At 40.2% G+C, this 10,141-nt stretch overlaps 1 pseudogene; it reads right to left on the bottom strand.

The window, feature by feature from the left end:
• Positions 1 to 2,469: 2,469 nt before the first annotated feature.
• On the bottom strand, positions 2,470 to 3,620 carry LOC125347947 (annotated as a pseudogene).
• Positions 3,621 to 10,141: the final 6,521 nt, after the last annotated feature.

Here is a 10,141-nt window from a genome sequence, read left to right as displayed (position 1 = left end):
CACTTCAGGTTTTCTGGTGGTTAGTTGAATATAAGTCTCCTAGACCTTCCTGCCCAGGCTGGCTTTGAACTGCAATCCTCAGATCTCAGCCTCCTGAATAGATAGTATCATAGACAGGGGCCATCATCTGGATAAGATGAGTTTCTTACAAATTGCATGAGTAAGAACAAGACCATGTCAGTTATACCCACAGAAAGTTTCTTGGTGTCACTAGATTTTGCACCCAGTTGAGTTATCAGTGAGTCAGTGGTAAATCATAGTCTTCTGAAATAAGGCTAGTATTTAAGCTCAATGCTAATTTCTTCTTTAAATTAGGTGAGCAAGAGTATCTCTATTATGCAATGGTTGAATCCTGACAGTAGGGTCCAAACAAAAAGGACTCAAACTTGAATATTCCAATACAGTAAAAAGAGATATCTCACTACAAGGGCCTCTTAGTTAAAGAACATTCTAGAACATGGATCAGGGCTTGACCTGGCTATATGAGGTGGATTGCACTAGGAATAGTTACTGTCAGCATCACCAGGTAAATAGAGAAAATTCAGGTGTCACATTCAGAGACAGAAACCTGAATGTTCTCTCCTAGGAACTTGAAATTAGAATCTCTACTGAAACAACTGGATTTCTCTCTCCTGAATACAACAAGTTGCCTCAAACATTGGTACAGAGAGTATGTGCTTGTCAAATTGGAATTCTTTTCTGCCCCATAAATCTATCATAATCATGAGGTCTACATTTTTTAATACCAATCCTGGGCCTTGAACTCCAGGCCTAGGTGCTGTTCCTGAGTTTTTGTGCTCATAGCTAGGACTCTACCATTTGAGCCACAGCTCCACTTCTGACCTTTTCATAGTTAGGTAGACATGTGTCTCACCAACTTTCCTGCCCAGGCTGCCTCCCAACCATAAATCTTAGATCTCAGCTTGCTCAATAGGTTATAGCAATGAGGCATCAGCACCTAGCGAGGTCTATATTTTTTTAAGTTCTTGACATTCTTTAAGTTCCTTACCTGGTTAAAGTTTAAATGTCAAATTGTTTTCTTGGCTGAATTTTCAATTTTTGATTTTTTACCATTCCTCATTGAGCAGAATGATTTTTATTTTTATATTATATATGGTAGTTGAGAAACAACTGTACATCCTTTCTGGTGTTGATTAAAATTGAGTAAAGTAATTTCACAGGGTGTGATTAGGTTGGCCTGAATGTTTCTTTTCTGGTATGTTAGTAGATAAAAGACAGAGAATTTCAGTGGAAATTATTGGCTCTTTACATATAGTTGTCTTCTTCTGAGTATTTCCAAATTATTTTCCTAAGTGTTCAAATTGCTTTTCCCACTTGTTGGACCCAATGGATGTGTCATTTAAAACATTGACATTTGCCTTGACAGTCTAGTGGCTGTAGGATATTTTAAATTTTTAATTCTGTTATTAAAAGATTGAGAGATTTTTATAATATATTAACAACAGTAGTTTCCTCTCTTAAAGTATCTATTGAGGTATATTTATTTGTTGTTGTTTTTATTTGTGCCAGTCCTGGAGCTTGAACTCAAGCACTAGTCACTGTCCCTGAGCTTTTTCACTCAAGGCTGGTGCTCTACCACTTGAGGCACAACTCCATGTTTGATGCTTTAGTCATTAATTGGAGATAAAAGTCTTATAGACTTGCCTGCCTGGGATGGCTTCAAACCACAATCCTTAGATCTCAGCCTCCTGAGTAGCAAGAACTATAAGCAAATTAATGGTGAGAGGGAGGGTGGGTATAAACAGTCCTAATAGTCAAGACATAATATTTAATGTACATATGTGAAAATGGAGCAAGGTAATTTTCTGGAGATGGTTTGTTTTCTTAAAAACATGTGTTGTTTTTTTTCAAAAACTCATACCATTTTATATACTTTTTTGTGATAAAATATAAATGATATGCCCTTTCTGATTTTCTATGCACTGTATAGTTGTCTTAATTGTGTTCATAATATGACATGCCCATCAAGGTCCCTCATAATCACCATCCCAAGGAGAAGTTTTGTGTGTGTATGCTGAAACTGGGGATTGAACCCAGTCCCTGAGCTTTTTATTTCTTCTTCTTTATTTCTGCTTAGGGTTAGTTCTCTACCACTTAAACTACAGGTCAATTTCTGACTTTTTCTTGTGATAAGTTAGAGATAAAAGTCTCACAGACTTTCCCGCCCAGTCTGGCTGCAAACTACAATCCTCCAATCTCAGTCTCCTGAGTAGCTGGATTACAACCATGAGCCACTGGTGCCTGGTCCAAAGAGAAATTTTTATACATTTAAATATATTCTTATTCATCCCACACATGGACTTCTCCATTTTACCCTGAAACACCATAAGGAAATAAAATCCACAAATGACAAAGATACCCTGATTGATTCACTCATGTAAAAATTTTTTACTTCCACTTGATTTTTTCCCCAAACTTTACTCTCAATGAACCACACAGGTCCTCAGTTTACAGTGATATTCTCTGAAACTGACTCAGAGAATTCTTAATGTCCTTGTTCCTCAGGCTGTAGATGAAGGGGTTCAACATGGGGGTGACCACTCTGTACAGGAGTGTATACACTGTACCAAATCTGGGAGAATGAGAGACAGCTGAGCTGAAGTACATCCCAAAGCTTGTCCCATAGACTAAACACACAATGGACAGGTGAGGCCCACAGGTAGAAAAAGCTTTGTATTTCCCACCTGGAGATGGGAGTTTCACAATGGAAGAAACAATTTCATGGTATGAAAATAAGATGCCTGAAATTGGGAGAAAGCCAAGGAGGAGGAAGATGAAATATATGCCTACATTATAGGTCAAAGTATAAGCACATGTAAGGTTAAGGATTTGAGAAGGGTCACAGAAGAAATTAGAAATTTCCATATCCTTCAAGATGGTACATTGTAAGGCAATCATATAGTGCACCAGTGAGGCCAAGATACTAATCAACATGGATATCAATAAAAATAAGCAGCATAGGGCTGGGGATATAGCCTAGTGGCAAGAGTGCCTGCCTCGGATACACGAGGCCCTAGGTTCGATTCCCCAGCACCACATATACAGAAAACGGCCAGAAGCGGCGCTGTGGCTCAAGTGGCGGAGTGCTAGCCTTGAGCGGGAAGAAGCCAGGGACAGTGCTCAGGCCCTGAGTCCAAGGCCCAGGACTGGCCAAAAAAAAAAAAATTAAAAAAAAAAAAATAAGCAGCATAGTCGATGGTACATGATGACTGTGTATTGCAGGGGTGACAGATGGTCACATACCGGTCATAGGCCATGACTGTCAACAGCATATCATCCAAGCATCTGAAAAGGACATAAAAGAACATTTGTGCCATGCAGTCCCTAAAGGAGATGGCCCTGCTATGAGTCTAGATGTCCACCAGAAACAGAAACTTGGGTACAGTGGTGGAGATGAGGCCAATGTCTGACAAGAACAAGTTGGAGAGGAAGAAGTACATGGAGGTGTGGAGGTGGGGGTCAGAGCTGACAGCCAGGATGATGAGCAGATTTTGAAGCATGGTGATGAGATACATGGACAGAAACAGACCAAAGAGGAAAAGCTGCAGGTCTGGGTCATCTGAGAGGCCCAGGAGGAAGAACTCTGGGACACAAGTTACATTTTGAATTCCTCTGTTGCCAGCACTCCTTTTAGAGACAAATAGAAGAAGGAAACCAGGGAAACCTATCATCTCTCTGTTTGAATTTCAAAAAAAAATTCACAAGTAACATATTCACTCTTATTTTCTACACACTCACAAGCAGTTTTTGCAGCTATGACAAGTCCTTTTTTTGTCCAGTATACAAATATGGAATTAGAGCTAGGCACTGGTGGCCTACACCTGTAATCCTAGCTACACAGAAGGCTGAAGATCTGTGGTTAAGGGTTTGAAGCCAGGCTAGGGAAGAAAAGTCCATGAGACTCTGATCTTCAACTCATCACCAGGAAACCATAAATGGCGCTGTAGCTCAAAGTTGTAGAGTCCTAGTCTTGATCAAAAGATCTCAGAGACAGTGCCCAGGACCCTACTTTAAGCCCAATATCAGACCAAAAATAGATAAATAAAAAGAGAAAGGAAGGGAGGGAAGACTGGAAGGAGGGAGGGAAAGAGGGAGGAAGGAAGGAAGAAAGGAAGGAAGGAAGGAAGGAAGGAAGGAAGGAAGGAAGGAAGGAAGGAAGGAAGGAAAGAAGGAAGGAAGGAAGGAAGGGAGGGAGGGAGGGAGGGAGGGAGGGAGGGAGGGAGAGAGGGAGGGAGGGAGGGAGGGAGGGAGGAAGGTTGAATTAGGAATTAGCTATGGCTAAATTGTTCACACACACACAACTTTTTAAAGGAAGAAATTTCCACAATCAGAGCTGATCTGGCAACCTTAAATAGCTCGCTGACATCCATAAAATCGACGCTTGAAACCACGTCACAAAGAATTGATCATATCGTATCCAAAATCTCTCTTTTGGATGATGCAGCTGATAAGGACCAGAAAATTACCACACTCCAAGAAACGGTAAAACTCCAGGGAAGACTAATCCAGGAGCTAGTGGACAAAGACAAGAGATATAATCTGCGCATAATTAGAATAGAAGAAGGAGCCGAATACCAGAGCAGAGGGCTTCAACAAATTTTCAATAGAGTTATTGCAGAAAACTTCCCCAATCTCACAAGGGACCTCACCCTGGTAACCGAAGCCTATAGGACACCTAGCAGACCAGACCCTAGAAAAGCCACACCCAGGCACATAATAATCAAGACTTCAGATCTCCACAATAAAGAGCAAAATTTTGAATGCAGCTAAAGCAAAGAAAGAGATTTATTACAATGGGAAAAGGATCCAAATCACAGCACACCTCTCCACACACACCTACCACGCACGGAGAGTGTGGAAGAACACAATCCAAGTCATACAGGCCAACAATTGCCAACCCAGAATTAGATATTCAGCGAAATTGGAATACACATTTGAGGGAAAAACCAGATCATTCCATAGCAAAAAGGATCTAAAGGAGTATGTGAATAAAATACCAGCTTTACAGAGAATTCTAAGAGGGGAACCCCACCCAACAGAAATAGTACAGGACACTCAGATGGAAACAGAAAGAAACTACAATAGCCAGAGCCCAACAGAAAGAGCAGCTCATTAAAGACAAGGAAAAAAAGGAGAAGAAAAACAGCCTAACAGGAAAATGGAAGGGGAAAATATAATCTTATACTTGATCTCTTTGAATAGAAACGGTATAAACTCTCAGATAAAGAGGAGCAGACTGACAGAGTGGATCCGCAAACAAAAAGATGTCATCTGTTGTCTTCAAGAGACCCATCTTACAGCAAGGGATAAAAACAGGCTCCAAATGAAAGGATGGAGCAAGATCTTCCAAGAAAACACACCTACCAAAATGGCAGGAGTAGCCATTCTGATCTCAGACAAGCTGGACATCTCATTAAAATCAACTCAAAAAGACAAAAAAGAATACTACATTCTAAAACAAGGAAAAATTCAGAATCAAGACATCACGGTGAAAAATTTATACTCAACCAGGAAAAGAGGCCCTACATATGTCAAGCAAATTCTCACAGAACTACAGAACAAGATAGACCTAAAAACAACCATAGTGGATGACTTTAATACCCCACTCTCTCCAAGAGACAAATCCAACACCCAGAGGATTAGCAAGGGAGCTGAGCACCTAAGTAACACCATATCCCAAATGGATCTGATAGATCTGTACAGAGTCGTTCACCCTGCAGAGACCCAATACACCTTCTTCTCAGCAGCCCATGGAACATACTCCAAAATAGACCATGTCATAGCCCACACAAAGAACCTCAGCAAATACAAAAGTATTGATGTCATCCCATGTATTATATCTGACCACAGAGGACTAAAGGTAACCCTCAATAACAAAGGATACCACACAGGCTACACATATTCTTGGAGGCTAAACCCCTCACAGTTATCTAACACTTGGGCCACAGACCAAATTAAGGATGAAATTAACTAATTCAAAAGCCACAAAGACAATGAAAATACATCACAGAGAAACCTATGGGATACAGGTAAAACAGTACTGAGGGACAAGATCATTGCCCTCAGCACTCACATTAAAAGAATGGAAGCAGAGCAGGGGAGTAACCTCACAATGAAACTAAAACATCTGGAGAAACAAGAAATGATCGAAACTAAAATGACTAGAAGGAGAGAGATCACAAAGATTAAAGAAGAGATAAATCTGATTGAAAATAGAAAGACCATTCAACAAATAAATAAGACTAAAAGCTGCTTCTTTGAGAAAATAAATAAAATTGACAGACCCCTCGCAAGACTTACAAAAAGAAGAAGAGAAGAAACTCATATCCGTAAAATCAGGGACTCCAGCAGAAAAATTACAAGTACACACGATATTCAAACAATCATAAGGAACTATTTCCAGAACCTCTACTCACTAAAACAACAATAATTTTACAAAAATGGATCAATTCTTAGAGAAGTATAAATTGCCCAAACTGAATCAAGAAGAAATAAATCAAATAAATAAACCAATAACTTACAGCGAGATACAGGGGGTAATCAAGAGCCTCCCAACAAAGAAAAGCCCAAGCCCAGATGGATTCACCAACGAATTCTATAAAACCTTAGTGAGGAGCGAATACCAATACTCCTCAAACTCTTCTGCGAAATGGAAAGAGAGGGAGAAATCCCAAACTCATTCTATGACGCTAATATTATACTCATCCCCAAACTAGGCAAAGACCAATAAATAAATAAATATATAAATAAATAAGAGAACTACAGACCAATATCACTAATGAACACAGATACAAAGCTCCTCAATAAAATATTAGCTAACAGGATCCAGAAACTGATCAAGAAAATTATACATCATGACCAAGTAGGCTTCATCCCACAGTCACAAGGATGGTTCAACATCCGTAAATCAATCAATGTAATTCATCACATAAACAGAACTAAAATCAAGAATCACATTGTTATCTCAGTCGATGCCCAAAATGCCTTTGACAAAATACAACATCCATACTTATTAAAAGCTCTGGAGAGAACAGGAATAGATGGAACATTCCTCAAAACAATAAAAGCTATATACAACAGACCAACTACTAACATCATATTAAATGGAGAGAAACTAAAATCATTCCCCCTAAACTCAGGAACAAGACAAGGATGCCCACTCTCCCCACTTCTTTTCAACATAGTGCTGGAATCCCTAGCCATAGCAATAAGGCAAGAGGAGGACATCAAAGGATCCACATCGGCAAGGAAGAAATCAAACTATCCCTATTTGCAGATGACATGATGTTATATCTGAAGGACCCAAAAAACTCAGTCCCCAAACTCCTACACCTAATAAACCATTTTGGCAAAGTAGCAGGATACAAAATCAATCCACAAAAGTCAGCACCTTTTCTGTAAACCAGCAATGTACAAGCAGAAAAGGAAATTATGGAAATAATACCATTTACAGTAGCCAAAAAAAAGAATAAAGTTCCTAGGGATCAACCTAACCAAAGACATGAAAGACCTATTTAATGAGAATTATAAAAATCTAAAAAGGAAAATCAAAGAAGGCACAAGGAGATGGAAAGACCTTCCATGCTTATGGGTAGACAGAATCAATATAGTGAAAATGGCCATATTGCCCAAATTGTTATACCAATTCAATGCAATCTCCATCAAGATCCCAGCAACATTCTTCACTAAAATGGAGAAAACAACCCATAAATTCATATGCAACAGAGACCTAGAATAGCCAAAGCAATTCTAGGCAAAAAAAAAAAAAAAGCAATGCAGGAGGTATCACAATACCAGACTTCAAGCTCTACTATAGCCATCATAAGAAAAACAGCCTGGCATTGGTATAAAAACAGTCCTGAAGACCAATGGAATAGAATTGAAGACCCAGAAATAAAACTGCACTCTTACAGTCAGCTGATATTCAACAAAGGAGCTAAAAACATACAATGGAAAAAACAGAGCCTCTTCAACTACTGATGCTGGGAAAACTGGGAAGCCATATGCAGAAAACATAAAGTGGACCCTCGCCTATCACCATGCACCAAGATCAACTCAAAATGGATCAAGGACCTCAACATCAGACCTGAATCTTTGAAACTACTGAAGGACAGAGTAGGAAAGACACTAGGACTTACAGGCACAGGAAGGAACTTCCTGAATAGAGTCCCAGGGGCACAACAGATAGGGGAGAGACTCCACAAATGGGACTACTACAAATTAAAAAGTTTCTGCTCAGCTAAGGACATAGCCACCAAACTAGAATGACAGCCAACCATATGGGAAAGGATCTTTACCAGCACAGCAACAGACAAAGGCCTAGTATCTGTCATCTACAGAGAACTCAAACAACTAAGCCTATCCAAGCCCAGTAAACCAATTATGAAATGGGCAAAGGAACTAAAGAAAGACTTCAGTAGAGAAGAAATAAAAATGACAAAGAAACATATGAGGAAATTTTCAACATCTCCGGCAGTAAAGGAAATGCAAATAAAAACAACCCTGAGATACCACCTCACTCCAGTTAGAATGGCCTATACTAGGAACTCAGGCAACAACAAATGCTGGAGGGGGTGCGGGGAAAGAGGAACCCTTCTCCATTGTTGGTGTGAGTGAAAATTAGTACAACCACTTTGAGAACAGTATGGAGGTTCCTCAAAAAGCTCAGCATAGATCCTACCCTATGACCCAGCCATACCACTCCTAGGCATCTATCCTGAACAACAGGTCCCTAGATATCAAAAAGACATCTGCACTTCCATGTTTATTGCTGCACAGTTCACAATAGCCAAAATATAGAAACAACCCAGATGCCCCTCCACAGATTCCTGTTAGCATTGAAGGACAGAGACAGGACCTCCCTTCCCTCAGCTACAGATTCGGCCACACAGAAGCATTAGTTCCTCGGCCCTGATAGATGAGTGAACAGGGATGCAGTATGGTCAGGTGAGTGCTGAGGGAGTTGCTGATGGAGGATGGGCTGTCTGCACCAGTTTCCTACCAAAAGGTCAAAGATGAAAGTTTAGTTATTGAGATGGAATGTTAGCAATGTTACTGTCTGCACCGAGGGCCTGATGGTTAGGTAATGTCTAGGGTTTGAATTTATATATATATATAATTTTTCCCCACTCTGGGGGCTTGAACTCAGGACCTGGGAACTTGTGCTTGAACTTTTGTCCTCAAGTCTAGTGCTCTGCCACTTTGAGCCACAGAGCCACTTCTCATTTTCTGATGATTAATTGGGGATAAGAGTCTCATGACTTTCCCACCCAGGCTCACTTTGAACCTTGTTTCTCAGATCTCAGCCTCCTGAGTAGCTAGGATTACAAGAGTGGGCTACCAATGCTAAGCTTAATGAAAAATGTTCTAGATGTCATGGCATATTATAAGAAAGTAGTCTTAACAGTGAAATAAGAAGGACTCCACAGACCATCACCTGTAGATACACTGATATTGGTTTAGAGCTGGGCACTGGTGGCTCACGCCTGTAATCTTAACTATTCAGGAAGCTGAGATCTGAGGAGCTGTGGATTAAGTGGTAGGTAGAACGTTAGCTCCTTTCTAGCTTTATTTTCTTAATACTTTATTGGAGAAAAGAGTGCCATGGACTTTTCTGCCTGGGCTAGCTTCAAACCATAATCCTCAGATCTCAGCTCCAAGGGAGTTTCCTGCTTCCTGACACAAACAAACATGGATGGAGCAGGCCCAGATACACTGCCAACCAAAGGAGACCAGTCAAGTTGCAGGTCTGGCCCATTATTGACCATATATTGTCTGTGAATATTCCATAGCTCAGCTCCTCATTAGCCTAATTGGTCCAAGTTTCACAAATCTCTAAGGTTTCCTTTCATGCCCCTATTTTGATCAGTGCAGAAAGAAAAATTGCAAAGCCTAAACTCAGGAGGAATCTTATATTTAATATTCTCTTCTTTATTGTCTTTCAGAAATCACATGCACTAGTTGGGTACATTAATGAGATTCAGTGTGACACATGTCAATCCTGCTTAATGATGGAGGCAATGTGATATTTCTATGAATGTGTAAAATGATCAGCTTCAACCATTCCCTTTCATTCTTGTCCCTACCACCACCCATCCCAGATCCCCGCAACACCCCCTCC

This window comes from Perognathus longimembris, chromosome 3, assembly GCF_023159225.1.
Source record: "Perognathus longimembris pacificus isolate PPM17 chromosome 3, ASM2315922v1, whole genome shotgun sequence".
Lineage (NCBI taxonomy): Eukaryota > Metazoa > Chordata > Mammalia > Rodentia > Heteromyidae > Perognathus > Perognathus longimembris.
This window is presented reverse-complemented; position numbering and strand designations above follow the sequence as displayed.